At 39.4% G+C, this 18,321-nt stretch overlaps 1 long non-coding RNA gene across 1 annotated transcript in view; it reads left to right on the top strand.

The window, feature by feature from the left end:
- The first annotated feature begins 4,241 nt into the window (after window positions 1–4,241).
- The window catches only part of LOC123571881 (uncharacterized), a 56,395-nt gene continuing 42,315 nt past the window's right edge, over window positions 4,242–18,321 (top strand). Inside the window, exon 1 of the long non-coding RNA XR_006696177.1 lies at window positions 4,242–4,396. This is a non-coding gene — a long non-coding RNA (uncharacterized lncRNA). The remainder of the gene's footprint in view (window positions 4,397–18,321) is intronic.

Raw genomic sequence — 18,321 nt, forward strand, 5'->3', positions numbered from 1 at the left:
CCTAGACACTATGTGCCCTGCAAAGAGGCATCAGCTATGGTTCTTGTCTTCCAGGAGTTTTCAGTTTAGCTGTACTGACAGGCTGAAACATGAGAAGATAAATAACAACTTTGATTGGCATCAGACTAAAGCCAAACTAGATGAAGGCACATTAAGTGCTGAAGAAAACCAATTCTCCAGTGATTCTCTTTGAAACTTACTGTTCTAGATTATTTGAGATCGAATTTGCATTTCCACTATTTAGTTTTTATTATTTATATTTTTCAAACAGATATTCCAAACACAGGGCAAAGTATTTATTGTGTTTTTTTAGAGACAGAGTCTTGCTCTGTTATGCAGGCTGGAGTGTAGTGGTATGATCATAGCTCATGCAGCTTCAAACTCCTGGCCTCAAACAATCCTCCTGCCTCAGCCTCTAGAGTAGCCAGGACTACAGGTGTGTGCTACCATCCCAGGTTTCTTTTTTTTTTTTTTTTTAGTGATAGGGTCTTTTTATGTTGCCCAGGCTGGTCTTGACTCTTTGCCTCAAGCAATCCTCCCATCTCGGCCTCCCAAAGTGCTGGGGTTACAGATGTGAGCCACCACACCTGGTGTCAAAGTGTTTAAATGATACAAAAGGATAGACAGCAAATAGTAAGTTTCCCACATCTATCGGTCAGGATCCTAGCAGAAAACCAAATTTACCTCCAGAAGCTTCAAATTAAGAGCCTTTACTGAAGGGACTGCTTACAGAGGTGCAGGGTTAAGGGGGAAAAACAAGAGATGTGGAGGCCCCAGAGACTGGCAACAGCCTGAGGAAGGAAAGAGTGTTAGTGGAGCCCAGTGAGAGTCGGAGCCTTGGAGGACCTAGTCGTGGACAGACACAGCTATTGTGAGACATGGCACCAAAGCAGGGAGGGAGCATGGAAGGAATCGCTTGTCTTTCTCACTCTCAGATATTTTGCTGGTGCATCCCATTGGTCAAACCCAAGAGGAAGTCAACCCCGAGGAAAAAGGGTGATGGAGGCTTTGGAGGACACTCTGAACAGGGCAGAGAGGAGGGCAGGAATGTGATCTGGGGTGGTGTGGGGTTGGGGCAGGACCCATAGAACAACCAACAGAGCACTCCCCTATCCCTCAGTCCCCTGAGGCAGCAATTACAGTAGACCCTTGAATAACATGGTTTGAACTGTGTGAATCTACTTATATGTAGATGTTTTTTCACCCAAACTGAGCGCATCAAAAATACAGCATTTGTGGGATTAGAAATGTGAGTGTATACAAGGCTGACTTTTGGTATATTAGGGTTCTGCAGGGCCAACTGTGAGACTTGAAGAGTGTGAGGATTTGAGTATACATGTGGGGTCCTTGAAACAATCCCTTACATATACTAAGAGAGAACTATATTCACATTTTCTTTGTAACCATCCAGAAATAGTCAATGCATGTACAAGCTACAATGTCTATGCCAACCCATTTTCTCTACAAAATAGTAGGAAACTCTTCCCCGACTACCCGCCCCACCCTGCCCACTCTTGCTCTTTATTGCTCAACAGTCATATTTCTTGGATTTGGGCCCATTCTAGCATCCACAGAACTACCTTGTTGGATACCAGGGGTTCTGAAAGCATGGTCCCTGGATGGACAGCATCAGCATAAAGTGGGATCTTGTTAGAAAGGCAAAGAATTAGAAACTCGGTGGATGAGGCTCAGCAATTCATGCTTTAACAAGCTCTCTGGGTCCTTCTGATGCACATCCAGATCCAGAGTTCTAAACTTTGTGAATGAGGCTGGGGTCCCGCCTGATCAAGGCTGCTGGCCATTCACGTGTTGATGTACCCAAGCAATCAGTGGACAGAGGTCCACATTATCAGGCCATGTCTTTCCACTGAAGCTACTGGGTAGTAAAAACAAAAAGCATTAAGTATTGATTCCGTATCTGATATCAGTTCTCAGTACAAACCTGGAAACAGCATGGAAAGGAAAGACTCACTCCCTTCCTCCAGGTACACATCATTTTCTCCCTGGTTTTTCATCTTGTTAGTTCTTTAGATGCAGACACTATGTTTTAATAGGTTTGGTTCGTGTGTGATGCAATACAAGCTAAATATAATCATGAAGATGCACAATCACCCCATGCTTAGGGTTGGCATCTGCTTGGAACCCACAACTATGAGACTCGCTACCCGCCCTGGTTCCTAAGGTCACTGACTCCCTCAGGAGGGCCCTGCCAGGCACTGCTCAGCCATCGTTTACTGTGGCTCAAATACCTGTAGCATATACAGCAATGGCCTACACAGAAATGGACATCTTGTCCTCACAAAGATTACAAAACAGCCTGAAGCTTGGCAGGTACCTGCTGTTTCTGTGATCCTAGGACCGTCCATGTGCCTTGGTTTCCCCATCTGTAAAATGGCAGTGACAGAAAAGGCAGGGCTTGCTCAACTCTGGGGACATATTCAGGTAGAATGATGCAATGTGACTAGCGCCCCCTGAAGGCTGAGGGTTGAATGAAACATGAAACATGAAACCTTTTGCCTGGTGCCTGTTCTGTACCGGCCTGAACCTCCCAGCTGTGTGGCCTGAACCTCCCAGCTGTGTGACAGTCAGCTGCTCAGGAAAGTGCAGGGTGAGTCAGTCGGAAGTTGAGTCCAGGCTCCTTTCTTTCTTACCACTTTGTGACTTAGGCAAGCTCATTCACCTAGAGGCATCATTTTGATGTATTGTCTGGAGCAGTTCCTGGTACATTATTGGCACGTAATAAGTATTTGTTGAAAGAATGAATGTACACTTACGGATCTCAGTTTCTTACTTTACATAATGGGGACAATGATGTACCTCATGGGAATGAATTAGGATTAGTTGAGAAAACAGTTTAAAGAGACCTGATACACATATGCAGAAAATTGAAATTGTTTCCCTTCCTTACGCCATATACAAAAATTAACTCAAGATGGATTAAAGACTTAAATTTAAAACCCCAAATCAAAAAATCAAAGTGACATGTTGCTACTGATAAAAGCCGGCTTGGATGACAGGGCTTAAGCATGTGAACACATGGGTCCTAACACTCTACTCAATTTAAGACCCTGCACAGATTCTCTGGACGTGCTGGACCACTGCAGGCCTTCCCTGCAAGGGCCATTTCCATAAGCTTATGTGAAGTTGCAGAGTCGGCCTCCCTCTGTAGCTGGGAGGACCAGACAGAACTGAGTATTCTCAGTCTCTTCTCCCAAATGCAGCATTCCGTTAAGTTGGCTCCCCCAGGGATGAGAGTGTGAAGGGACATAAAGATGCTCCTGGAAGAAAATGCTAAGGGAACCCTCCCTGAATGGAGTGGTTAATCAAACCTTTCGATGGAAAACTAAGGGGACATGGAAAGGATATGTCCCCTCTGCTAACATTTTTTATCTTGGACCTGTGTGCTTTATGCTTTTCTGTAACTGTTGGAATGCTTTATCAAGTGCCAGTGAAAGAGAATTTTATTTCCTTCTTTTTATTTGTTTTGATTGATCTTAGGTATGAAAAATTTTATTGGGAAAGACTGTATATATATTTGGCTACTATAGTGGGCATATTAATTGCCTATTGTGCCATAACCAATAATCCTATACTGCAGTAACTTAAAACAGTAATAAATATTATTTCACATAGTTTCTGCAAGTCAAGAATTCAGGCCAGGCACGGTGGCTCATGCCTGTAATCCCAGCACTTTGGGAGGCTGAGGCGGGTGGATCACAAGGTCAGGAGATCAAGGCCATCTTGGCCAACATGGTGAAACCCCGTCTCTACTAAAAATACAAAAATTAGCTGGGCATGGTGGTGGACATCTGTAGTCCGAGCTACTCAGGAGGCTGAGGCAGGATAATAGCTTGAACCTAGGAGGCGGAGCTTGCAGTGAGCCAAGATCGTGCCACTGCACTCCAACCTGGGGGACAGAGCGAGACTCCGTCTCAGAAAAAAAAAGAAAAATTCAAGAGTGGTTTAGCTGGGTGGTTCTGCTGAAGTCACACAAGTGGTGGAGCTGGAATTTGATCTCAGATCCGTTAAATAAAGTTGAATTTCTCAAACTGTTCAAATCAGTGCTTCCCAATGAATGCATTTCCAAATCACCTGAAGAATCTAATTCAAATGCATATTCTGTTTCAGTAGGGTTTGGGCCAGGCGAGGTTCTACATAGCTAACAATCCCCCAAATTATGCTATGCTGCTGACAAGGGACCTCACAAGGAGGTAGTACAAGCCACTGCTAGTGGCTATGCAAAGGAGTGAAACTTTCTAAGTGCAGTACCTGGCACAACGAATTGTCAAGCAAATGGTAAATCTTCTCTGCAAAGGGGAGCTGAGACTCAGTACCCACAATCCACTCTGGAGTCTCCTTATAATCCTGAAGAGGGAAGCCCAGAGGAAATTATCTGGTGAGCTTATCTCATCCTTCTAAAAAAAACGATGAGGATTGTTTTGAGGAGAGCTGCAGTGGGAGGTTGAGAGTCAAAGCCACACTATTTCTGGAGGCTTCCTCCTTTTTTCCTGGGATCAGACTCTACTTTTGTGCTATCATCCACCTTTGGGGAGGTCCATGAAGGTCGTCTGCTTTTGGGGGTGCATTTGGGACCAGGCAGGAGGCTGCACTTCCCAACTTAACCAAACACAGCTTCTCAACGGGGGCTTCCAAGTTGGGGCAAGGGCTATGCATGAGGCAGTCTGTGTGTGGGTGTTGGGGAGCTGAAGGGACATCCCTAACTGGGCCAGGGAGCTCTGGTCTCTCCTTGTTTGTCTCCTACAACTGTGGCAACAACACAAAGCCTCTCAGTATGTGCATATTGCTTTGTAGTATCTCTTAGAGAGACAAGATAATGAGTAGTTTTCTTAGCTCATCCATGAAGTTAACATATAATACATTAATTGCATTTAGGAGCATTTATTCAAGTAAGTGTAACTAGTAATTTCAAAAAATGCCCAATAATACTGATGTTACAGCACACTTGGCATGCTTTGCTCCAGAAATGCCAAGCGTTTCCTCTGTTTGGCACTGGGGAGAATCCTGGCACTTTGCTTCAGAAACAAATCTCCTTAATTCCTGTGGACTCTGTATCAAGCTTGCATTGCTCTTTGGTTTTTCCAAGGCTAGGACCTGAGCTATTTGCTTTCTTTCATCTTCAGATCACTTCAGCCACCCATCAATGTGATTTCTGAAAGCACTGTGTGAAAATTTGAGAATTACGTTGTGTAAACCACTCTCTATTTCATGGTAGACCTCTCTTCCCTCCACCCTCACAAAGCCCAGAGCCAGGGACAAAAAGGAATGGGAAAGCGGATTTGCCTTCCCCAGGACTTCCCAGCCAGGGCACAGAAGGACAACAATGCTGCCTCCCAGCATCTCCTAATGTCTCTAGAAATGAAAATGCTCTATCCGCCTCGCACTGCAAGGAAGAGGTGTGAGGCTCTCAATCCACACAGCTGGATATCAAAATCGTAAATGTTTTAAGAAAACAAGATGAGTAAGGTTAGAGAAGTGAGTCAGAAATGCCAAGTAGCAGATGTGAAAATGTGAGTAAATCACAGCCTCAGTGAACTGAAGGCTTTACAGCAGAAGGCTCCAAGATTTTTTGATTGTCACATGTATGTTTATCCATGTATCTCTGTGCTTTGGCTTGAAAGTTTACATCCCCTCCAAAATTAATGTTGAAATTTAATCCCCAAAGCAACAGTATTAAGAGGTAGGGCCTTTAGGAGGTGATTAGTCTATGAGGGTTCCTCCCTCACCAATGGCATTAGAACTTTATAAAAGTGTTAGAGGAAACTAACTAGGTTGTTTGTGCTCTTGCGCCCTTCCACTATGTGAGGACACAGTGTTTGTCTTCTCTGGAAAAGACAGCACTGAAGGCACCATCTTGGAAGTAAAGACTGGGCCCTCACCAGACACTGAACCTGCGGGCATTTGGGTTTTGAACTTCCCAGCCTCCGTAACTGTAAGTTACATTTACTCTGTTTATAAATTACCCAGTCTGTGGAATTTTGTTATAGTAGCAGGACTGAACTAAGATACCCTCATATATTAATATATACATCTTAAATCATACCTGTAATGGGGAATATAAAGAATAGCAGTTTAAGTCACCCTCAGTGGAAGTTCTACTCTTTCTTCTCTACACCCTAATGCCTTCTCTCATATTGTCTCTGCAGTGCCTTCATCCCACCGTGGAGACTCCTGTTGTATTAATAATTAGGGATGGGTAGACAGGGCTAAAACTGAGGCTGGGTTGCTACTTTCTCACCCGTATAACCTCACGGAAATGACCTTTCTGAGACTTCTATTGAAGAGTCTGTAAAAGCAGATAATGATAGTACTACTTCCAGGGTTGTGGTGAGAATTCAGTGAGATATTGCATGGAAAGCATTTAGCACAATCCTGGTCCATGATAAATGTTTGATATTTGTTAGTAATAATTATTCAATAACTTGAGGCTCCCAGTATAGAAAAATTATCAAAACTTCAGAAATAAGGCAAGAGGATGAATGACTGTGTGCCTTTCAATGTCATAGTGGAGAGCTGTCCAATAGGTCTACCCCAGGTCCTGTGACACTGTAGGGTAGGAACTTTGTCTGGCACAATTGGCTATTGATTTGCATCCAGTTCCCCTAAAGTTAGATATTAACTAACTAAGTTGCATATGATTTGGTCTACTAGAGGATGTGAATCATTTTTGTTGAGTAGAACAGATAACCGTAGAGGCTATAGTTGTATTGCTTTTGTTTTTGCTTTGTTTCATATCTACCTTTGGAACTTGGTGGTTTCAACATCTTATCTCTTTCTAAGTATGTATTCATCTTGTATATCTTCTTTTGAATCAGCTTTATCATCCTACTTGTTCCCTCATTAATTAGGTAAATAATCTCTGACTTACATACATTATATACTGAATAAAAGAACTATATTTGTGTTATCATAGTTATATGATCTCCTTTATTTCAACTTCCCCATCAAGCTCTTGGCTACCAGGTGCCTCATCCTATCCTGAAATACCCCCAAGGAAGATAATTTCCAAACTTATATCCATATCCTACCTTTCTTTTAAGGCAAGTTAGCATCTTATTTTAAGTGTTTAATTCAAGAAGTATTTACTGAAAAAAGAAATATTAACTCTGATTGTTTTCAAGTGGTAGGATTTGGGATGATTTTTTCCCCCATTTTCTATTTTACTATTGTCCACATTCTCTATATTAATGATGTACAGTACTTATAGTGAAAAGAGAAAAAAATGTAACTTCTAAATAAGTGAGGACCTACTATATGCATGTCACCAGGTAGGACCCAGGAGGGAACACAATGGTGAATAATCCACTCTTCCTGCATTGACAGTACAAAAGTGTAAGCTATAAAACAGGACAGACGGCTGGGCGCGGTGGCTCAAGCCTGTAATCCCAGCACTTTGGGAGGCCGAGATGGGTGGATCACGAGGTCAGGAGATCGAGACCATCCTGGCTAACACGGTGAAACCCGGTCTCTACTAAAAAATACAAAAAAACTAGCCGGGCGAGGTGGCGGGCGCCTGTAGTTCCAACTACTCGGGAGGCTGAGGCAGGAGAATGGCGTAAACCTGGGAGGCGGAGCTTGCAATGAGCTGAGATCCGGCCACTGCACTCCAGTCTGGGCGACAGAGCTAGACTCCGTCTCAAAAAAAAAAACAAAAAAACAGGACAGAATATAAGTACAGATTGGAAAATAACATTGTATCTGTGGGGAAAAGGCTGAGGAGAGGATGGAAGGGAAGGAATTGTCTTGGAAGGGTAGCATTTGATAATCCCATTAATAGCTACTAGCTAGTATTTAATGTACATTTGTTACATGCCAAGCACCCTCCTAAGTCCTTCACATGCACCTCATTTAACTTTCTTCTTTTTTTGTTGTTGTGTTAAAAAGATGTTGTGTAAGATTTACTATTTTAAGCATTTTTAATTGCACAGCATAATAGTGTTAAGTATATTCACATTGTTGTGAAATAGATGTCCAGAACTTTTTCATCTTTCAAATTTGACACTTTATAACCATTAAATAACAACTCCCCTTTTCATCTCCCCCGAGCCCCTGGTAACTACCATTTTACTTTGTTTCTATGAATTTGGCTACTTTAGATACCAGAGATCAGTGGAGTCCTACTGTATTTTTGTGTGTGAGTGACTGGCTTATTTCGCTTAGTACAATGTCTTCAAGGTTCATCCATGTTGTAGCATGTAACAGGATTTCCTTTCTTTTTAAGGCAGAATAATATTCCATTGTTTGTATATACCACATTTTGTTTATCCATTTATTCATCAATGAATGGAATACATGGGTTACTTTCACTTTTTGGCCTATGTGAATAATGCTGCTATGAACATGGGTGTGTAAATACCTTTTCAAGATACTGCTCTCAATTATTTTGGGTATATATCTAGAAATGAAGTTGCTGGATCATACGGTAGTTCTATTTTTACATTGTTGACAACCTCCATACTGTTTTCCATAGTGATTGTACATTTCACATTCCCACCAACAGTGCCCAAGGGATCCAATTTCTCCACAGCCTCACCAACACTTGTTATTTTCTGGTTTTTGACAGCAGCCATGCAAATGAGTGTAAAGTGATATCTCACTGTGGTTTTGATTTGCATTTTTCTGGTAATTAGTGCTGCTGAGCATCTTTTCATATATTAGCCATTTGAGTATCATATCATATTTAGAAAACCATCTATTCAGGTCTTTTGCCCATTTTCTAAGAGTTATTTGATTATTTTGTTGTTGAGTTATAGAAGTTCTTTATAAATTCTATATATGAATTCCTTATCAGAGATATGATTTTCTAATATTTTCTACCATTCTGTAGGTTGCCTTTTCACTATGTTGATTGTGTTGTTTGATGCACAGAAATTTTTAAGTTTGATATAGTTCTATTTGCCTAATTTTAGCTTTTGTTGCCTACACTTCTGTTGTATCCAAGAAATCATTTTTCATATCCAAGAAATCATTGTCAAGTTCAATGTCACAAATATTTTCCCCTATGTTTTCTTCTGGTAATTTTACAATTTTAGGTCTTACATTTATGTTTTTAATCCATTTTGAGTTAATTTTCTGTACGTGGTATAAGGACCCAACTTCATTCTTTTGCATGCAGATATCCAGTTTTCCCCACACCATTTGTTGAAGAGATTTTTTTTCTTCCCCATTGAGGGGTGTTGGCAACCTTGTTGAAAATTATTTGGCCATATATATGAGAGTTTGTTTCTGAGCTACTATTCCATTCTATTGGTCCATTTGTGTTATGCCAGTACCACATTATTTTGATTTCTGAAGCTTTGTAATGTTTTGAAATCAGGAAGTGGGAGTTCTCCATCTTTGTTCTTTTTCAAAATTGTTTTGGTTATTGAGGTTCCCTTGAGATTCCATATAAATTTTAGGGCAAATTTTTCTATTTCTGCAAAAAATGCCGTTGGGACTTTGATAGGGATTCTATTGAATCTGTAGATAACGTTCAGTAGTATGACATCTTAACAATATTAAGTCCTCCTTGGTCAGGCACAGTGGCTCACCCCTGTCATCCCAGCACTTTGGGAGGCCGAAGCAGGCAGATCATAAGGTCAAGAGATTGAGACCATCCTGGCCAACATGTTGAAACCCCATCTCTACTAAAAATACAAAAATTAGCTAGGCGTGGTGGTGTGCACCTGTAGTCCCAGCTACTCGGGAGGCTGAGGCAGGCAAATTGCTTGAATCTGGGAGGCAGAGGTTGCAGTGAGCCAAGATCGCACCACTGCACTCCAGTCTGCCAATAGAGCGAGACTCCATCTAAAAATATATATATATATATATATTAAGTCCTCCAATCCATGAACATAGGATATCTTTTCATTTATTTGTATCTTCCTTAATTTATTTCAGCATTGTTTTATAGTTTTCAGTGCACAAGTCTTTCATCTCCTTGGTTACGTTTATTTCTAAGTATTTTATTCTTTTTAATGTTACTGGAAATGAAATGTTCTTAATTTTTTTGGCTTATTGTTAATGTTTAGAAATGCAGCTGATTTCTGTATGTTGATTTTGTATCCTGCAACTTTGCTGAATTAGTGTACTAGTTCCAATAAGGCTTTATTTATTTATTTATTTGGTGTATATGGTATCTTTAGGACATTGTACAGATAACATTATGTCATCTGCAAACAGAGATCATTTTACTTCTTCCTTTCTCATTTGGATGCCTTTTATTTCTTTTTCTTGCCTGATTGCTCAGGCTTTAATTCTCTTCATTTTATGGACTAGGAAATTGAAGCTTTGAGAAGTTAATTAGCTTGCCTGAGGTAATCAGTTAAGCAGCAAAAGTTACAATAAAAACTCATGACTTTTGAACTCTACAGCTAGGAATTTAATCAATAGTGTTGAGTAGGGCTTTACCTGGTTGAGATGGGAAGGGTGGAAGCATTTTGGGCAGATGGATTCTGACTTGTTTAATATGATCCTCTATATCTTTTAGAGATTGCCACATTCCAATCAATAAACTCAAAGATGCTGAAGCAAAACTATGTTGAGTATAATTTTCTTTTTTCGTTTGTTTGTTTTGAGACAAGGTCTCACTCTGTAACCCAGGCTGGAGTGGCATGATCTAGGCTCACTGCAGTCTGGACCTCCCGGGCTCAAGCAATCTTTTCACCTCAGCCTCCTGAGTAGCTGGGACTACATCACCACACCCAGCTAATTTTTTTTTTCTTTCTTTTTTTTTTTGGGGGGGGTATAGATGAGGTCTCACTACTTTGTCCAGGCTGGTCTTGAAGTCCCGGGCTCAAGCAATGCTCCTGTCTTGGCTTCTGAAAATGCTGGGATTACAAGTGTAAGCCACCATTCCCAATCTTTTTTGTTTGTTTGTTTGTTTTTTAATGTTTTGGAAGACAATTTTTGTTCTAGGGTCAGTTCAAACAGCAGACTTAAATGGAATAAATCTGTACTGGCAATGAACATACTGTAAAAGTTGCCTTTGTGAATATACACTTGATAGTCATTTGTATTCTTACAGTGTTTTTTTTTCCTTTACACATAGATTCAAACTTTTAGAGCTGGAAGAGACCTTAGAGAGGAAACAAAAGGGGAAAAAGGACAACTTAAGTACTCCATTCCTCCATTCCTTATTCCTTTCCTTCCTTCCTTTTGTAGAAGTAATACATGCTGCTTAACTGTTTATAAAGCAACATAATTTAAAGAAGGAATTGCCTCCTCTTTGATGCCGGTTTCATCTTCACCATTCATCTTCCCATGGGTAAAACCACATTTAAAATTTGATGGGTCTCCATCTAGACTTAATTTCTATGCTTAGACATATACCACACACACACGCACACATTTGTGATATTATTTTTGTCCTTTCTTTTTTTTTTTTTACAAAATAATAAAAAAAAATGGTATCATACTGTACCCAGGGGTCTGCAACTTGCCTTTAATCCACTCTGAAAAAGCACAAATTCTGTGTGCTTTGAGTGAGTTTCATTTATTGAAAAGATATCCCTAGACTCAACTAACATCTTCAGACACCATTTGCCCTGTAATGACTGAAACTCCATAGCAACATATAGTATCACTAGTTACCAAAAAACCAGTATTAACACCTCACTGCTGCAGACATTTAAAGCCTTCATTTCCCAAGGTTCCCATTTTTTGTGTTGTGTGTGCATACTTAACTCCAAATGGAATCAACAGGAAAGTTGTCTTGTTTTCATTGTGACTCAGGGCCGTCCCCTAGTATAGTTTTTGGTGGAGGACTTGGGCCAAGAAAAGAGTAAACCCTTAGTGAGAACCAAATTCATTCATGCTATAAAACAAAAGTGCCTACCATTTGCCCAGGTCTTATCTCCTGATCCTCTCTTTGAAGGGGCTGTTCTTTTCAAATCATTAATTTCTAAAATGATACTCTCCCTGTTACAGCACTCACCCTATCACCAATTTACATCATTGAAAAAATCCAGTCTTAAATATTTCACAATTACAATAATACCAGGCACATTGTTAAACATTTTTATGGATTATCTAATGCAGTCATCTGAACCATGTGTATAATATGTAATGTTACACAGCATTGTATATTCTCCTTATTTTACTGGTGAGGGAACTGAGACTTATGGAGCTTTTGTATCTAACCCACATCATAAAGCTTGTGAGGAAGCCAGAGTTTGAAGCCAAACAGCCTTGTTCTTATATTTTAAGTGACCCTAAAAATGAATTCCCAGGAGCTGTATTATCATGACAGGGATGTGGATGTTTAGGTGGCTGGGATTTCCTTCTATCTGGTTTCTTCAGAAAGGCATATTCTGTTGTTTGGAAGTCAATTGGTTTTGAAACAAGAACAAACCCCTTGATAGCCATATGGAGATTTGCTATTCTGCCTACACTTTAAATTAACCTTATTGATGGGTTTCCTGCCAAGCTTAGTTTCATTTATTATGCATGTTCCTTTTGGTAGGTGGAAGGAAAAAAATGTGAGAATTATCCTCTAAATAAGGCAATATATAAGCCAGGCTTGCAAATTTTCTAAAGTTTATTTTTATTTGCCAAGTTTTCTGTACTTTTCTGGGGGTAAATGTGTTTATTAAGTAAAAAGTATGGTGATATCTTGAAATAAGGATATTTTAGTAGTATACAACCGTGAGTGGATCTATTTTCTCTTTCATTCATCATTGTCAGCTGAGACCATTCCCAGTCAGCAGCTAGGGGTGAAATGGTACCAAGATGGGTGAGCTGGTTTATTGTTTCTTTCTGAGTTAAAGAAATTTCAGCCTGAAATCCTATTCCTTTTGGATTCTAAAATGTGGCAACATATGAATGTATTAGAATAGTTGGTCGTAAGACTTACCATAGGGCTGCAAGTCAGGACCGGCTTCCCTGTATGTGATGTGGAGAATGAACACTCTGGGGTATTCTCATCTTGGGATTAAAAACTATGAATCAGAGAAGGGGAAGTACGATAAAATGTCTTCACTTAATCTTTTCTGACATTACCTAAGGTGGCCAGATGACAATGCCATTTGTATGGAATAGCCTTGGCATTTGATGATGGGGGAAGAAGTTTAGGTCAGTGGTACTCATAAATAGCTATTTTGTAATTGTTCTATCTAAATGAAGCTGGACTTGGGGGAAAGGTGAGAAGTTCCCAAAACAATTCACAGCCCCGTGGTTGCTGTAAATTACTTGGAGCTCTGGATCTTTCTGTCTGACTGGGAAAAATAATGACCCAACTCATCAGTTACATATGTGGGTTTGTTCAGAGAATTTCTGATGGAATCTGTGATTCTAAACCCTGTCAGGTTCCACGCTTCCTTTTATAACAAATATTTGAACACCCCTTTTAGTATACTGGAATGAAATTTATATATGACACATTTAAAAATAAATATAACATCCTGTTATAACAGGAGAACAAAATAGAAAGTCATTTTTAATAAGATATGTATCTCAATTTGCAAATGTCAAGACAAGACTACCATTAAAAGATAATTTTTTTAAAAAAGATAAAATCATGACTCTCACCCAGATATAAAAATGAGCATATGTTGTATATTTTAATTAACTCAAAATGAGGAACCAGGCAAATGTTATAACCTGTTTAAGAGACTAACCAAATAATGGACACATTATAGATCAGGAATATTGAAATGAATGTACAAATGAAGGCAAAACTAACTTCTTTAATAGTGGGGTAGAGAGGTCAATTGAACATTTACCAAATAGGTCAGAATTTGCATGTCTGCAGACAAAAATTATTTTGCATTGCTGTCAGTTATCTATATTTTACAAAGTTGTAGCATAGTCTCCATGGAATTAGAACCAGATAACCTGGAGGGGTGTCCTGTAGATGGTGCACAGTTCTCCACCGCAGCACACTCTGTATTATCGCTAATGAAATAGTCAGACATTTGCAACCACAGGTAAAAACATGCTGAATGAGGCATCTGCACAGGCAGACTGACTCCACTGGCCGGATGGTCAGCCAGAATACCTTAAACAGTGATGGCTTCAGCTAGTTTCTGAACTGGGAACCAGCTCTTAGTAAATTTCTGAACAAAGAAAGTACACTCTTTCCTCACTTTATACCATGCCTGAACTCCTAGAAAATTCAGTGCTTTTTAAGACTGTTTGAAAACACTGTATGCATAATGGGGGTTGGATTTTAGTTAAGACAATTGTAAGTATGTTTTTCAGATAATTATTAATATGATAATTATAAATATACAAATATCTGGCAGGATGTCCAAAATTTGTGGGGCATGCAGCAAATCCTTTATTGTGAGGATTTTTTCTGCACATTGCAGGGATTCTACCACCTTAGTCCTACCTACCAAATGCAAGTGGTGTCCTCCCAACCACTGTGACAACCAAAAAAAACTCTGACAAGTTAATACACTCCCTAAGGATGGATAGTGCCCACAAGGAGAAGCACTGTTACTGCCGAAATATGTTTGGGACCCATAGCTTTATTCCCACCTCCTGCAAAATCATCTGCTCAGCCTGGCAGCTGTGGAGAAAGGCAGAGGGCCTTCTTGACCAGGGCTGTGCCCCAAAAAATTATTGATTAAAAAAATTGACCCATCTTTTCTGAATTCCTCTCTTCCAAGTTTAACTCTTCAACAAGGTGAAAGACAAAGGAGGCCCCTCATTGAAAGTAACTCCCAGCCTACCCACCCCCAATCTATTTGACTGGAGTTTGCTTCTGCTTTTCTCAAGAGTTCTTGCCATTAAGACCTGTGGTATAGGGGCTGATGCAGACAGAAAGTGGCACAGTCAAATGACCAAAGGCGACAGGCTGTTCACAAACTAAATGAAGTGGTGGGACCATGTGTACCTGCCATGACTTGAGGGACAGCTGCCAATCAAACTCAACCTCATGTTGCCAGATCTTCTGATTTATTTCCAAGAGAAACCGAAAATCTGAAATATTTGTATGTAATTATTCAGGTCTTAGATGTTAGGTGTTATGTGCATGTATACATATGTGTGGGTATAGATGGATAGATACATACATCATGCATACATACTGTTCTTCATATGTAGACCCATGAATAAAAGAAACAATACCTTGGGTACAAACAAGGTCCCACTTTTGAATCAGAATGAAAACTATGAGGTAAGTATTATTAGCCCCATTGCAGAGATGAAGGAATAGGAGTGTAGAGAAATTAAGTAACTTTCCTAAAGTCACACAGTCAGTATCAGGACTGGAATTTTAATCACGCCTGTTTTGCTTCCTGATACCAGATTGCTGCCCAGTCTATGAAGAGAACGTGCCATCTATTACGAGACTACAGGACATTGTTCACTTCATTTTTTAATGATTCAAAGACAAAAACTTCAAGCGATGAGCAATGTTTGCTGAAAGCAGCATTTATTTAAGTAAAACTAACTTTTCTTAGAGCTTCTTGATCTGGCCTGTCAGGAGCCTACAGGGCTTTTTGGAGAAGGAAGAGTGTATGGGTTTTGATAGTGTTTGCAGTGAGCTGGGTGAGTCATTTGCTGTGTTAGCCTGCCATCCATTAAAGCTGGTGATGAGAATGAATCCCTGGGGGTTGCTTGTGAAAAATGTTAAAAGCTTTAATTGAAAGGATCTCCAACAGAGGCCACAGTAACTTTCTCATTGTGAATTCCTGTGTTGCCCCCAAATGCCCTGGGGCCCCGCCAAATGGCAGGGCCAGGTCATTCTGATGCGCTTAAGCCATAAGCCTCTGGCAGGGCTTTGATGATGCTAGGCCTGGAGTCCTGTGCCACCCCCAACAGGGAGGGACACACTGTGAGAAATGTCATCTGTCAGGGTCTGCAAATTAAACCAGCCTTATGGAAAGTGGGGAAGTTTAATGTTTAAAACGTCCTGATTGAAATGCTCACATGATGAAAAAGATGGGCTTGGTCACCTGAAAGGGCATGTGTTGTACTAAGGCAGCAGGCACTGCACCTGAAGCTTCTCATTCGCTTCATGAGGTTCATAATGAACATTTACCACTTTCCTTTCCTTTGTTTGTGCATTTGTCTATCCATTTACCGCCTCAACTCAGTTCATGGTGTGACCCAGGCTGACATTCTATTCACATCAGCAGGCATTTCTCCTTCTAGAGGGGATGTGCTACTGGGAAGCTGTCACAGGCTTCCCCAGGCTACTTAAGGGGAGAGTAGAGAAAAAGCAGTTAAGAATTCCTGTGTTAGAGCTCTCATCTAGAAGCTTTTCAAACAAGCAAACATCCTACCGCTTTAAAAAATGTTTTTATTACACCCATAATACATGCTCAATAAAGACAAAGTAGGGAGAAGAAAGACAAAAACAAAACAAAAAGTCTTGATCCCACTTGAGAAATATGTGTGTGTTCAGGGTAAGCTGCAGGAGAAGGCAGCAGTGTCAGTGAAATGTCCTCTGAATCTAAAGAGATGTTAGGTGAGGACTGGCCCCTAAATTCACTACTGTCTTCATACAGAGTCTGGCAGAAGGTGATCATGCAGTTCCCTAATCTCTCTGTGGATAAAATTTCTTTTGTTGATAGATAAGACTAGGAGAACAATTATTACTGGTATTTGGAATAATATAGTAAAAAGTTTAACAATTACCTACCAATATATACTTTAAGCTTAAAATCCAAAGCAATTTAGGAACATTCTCTATGTATATTGCAAATCATATACCATTATGTGAGCGCTTAGGATGCTTAGGAGGGGAGGCAGAGAATACAAATGTGGAAATGAAATGCAGGGCAGCACAAATTGTGTAAATGAAATCTAGACTGTTTCTGGGAACATAATTTCATGAATAAAGATGATCTAGCATCTCTGAACTATGTATTTTAAGATTAATATTTCTCAATAGTACTTGTCAAAGTGAGTGGCAGTAGAATCCATAATAAGTACTTTATTGAATTATATTTAGTTTAAATATAAATGTAAAAAGGCACCATGAATTCTCATGTCAAATTATGTCACCCGAAAGTTAATTAGTTATACTATGGTACAAAAAAAGAATTATTTTTAATTTGGCAAAATATAGGTTTGTGTTTCTAACAATTCAATCAAAGACATTATTTTTTAAATTAATACAATTTAATTTTTAAAACAGTTTTAGGTTCATAGAAAAATTGAGCAGAAAGTACAGAATGTTGCCATATCCCCCTGTCCCACAACCTCCTCCACTATCAACATCCCCTACCATAGAGATAGATTCATTACAATCAATGAACCTACACTGATGTATCATTAGCACCAAAAGCTCATAGTTTACATTAGGGTTCACTCTTGGTGTTATGTTTCTATGGGTTTTGTTAAATGTATGATGATATTTATCAGTGTCTACTGCTGTAGTATCATTCAGAATTGTTTCATTGCCATAAAAATCTGCCATGCTCTGCGTTGCCCTCCCTCCTCAACCCTGGCAACCACTGATCTTTTAACTGTCCCCATAGTTTTGCCTTTTCTGGAATGTCATATAGTTGGAATTATACAGTATGTAGCCTTTCAGATTGGTTTCTTTCACTTAGTACCATGCATTTAAGTTGCCTCAACGTTTTTCATGGCTTGATAACTCGATAATTTATTTAGATCTGAATAATATTTCTTGATGAGGATATACCACAGTTGATATCCATTCACCTACTAAAAAACATTTTGGTTATTTCCAACTTTTGGCAATTATGAACAAAGCTGCTATAAACATCCATGTGCTGGTTTTTGTGTGGAGTTGCCAATTCCGTTGAGTAAATACTGAGGAGTGTGATTGTTGGATCTTTGGGTAAGAATATGTTTAGTTTTATAAGAAACTGCCAAACTGTCTTCCAATATGGCTGTACCATTATGCATTCCTACCAGCAATAAATGAGAGTTCCTGTTGTTCCACATCCTCACCAGCATTTGGTGTCGTCAGTGTTTTGTTTTGTATTTTGGCCATTCTAATACTTGTTTTAATTTGTAACTCTCTTATGAAATATGATGAACATCTTTATGTATGTTCACTTTCCATATATATGGAACAGACTATTTACATATATGTCTATCTTCTCTGATTAGGGGTCTGTTCAGGTTTTTGTCCACTTTTTAATAAGGTTGTTTTTTTCTATTGTTGAGTTTTAAGAGTTCTTTGTATATTTAATATAACAGTCCTTTATTATATATTTCTTATTTTCTAATATATGTGTCCAATTCAATAAATTTTCCTTTAAGCACTGCTTTTGCTGCATCTTACACATTTTGATGTTTTATTTTAATTTTCATTTAGTTCAAAATGTTTTAAAATTTCTCTTAAGATTTCTTCTTTGACCCATGTATTATTTGGAAGTGCATTGTTTAATCCCCAAGTAT

The sequence above is a fragment of the Macaca fascicularis genome, chromosome 2, assembly GCF_037993035.2.
Source record: "Macaca fascicularis isolate 582-1 chromosome 2, T2T-MFA8v1.1".
NCBI classification, from domain to species: domain Eukaryota; kingdom Metazoa; phylum Chordata; class Mammalia; order Primates; family Cercopithecidae; genus Macaca; species Macaca fascicularis.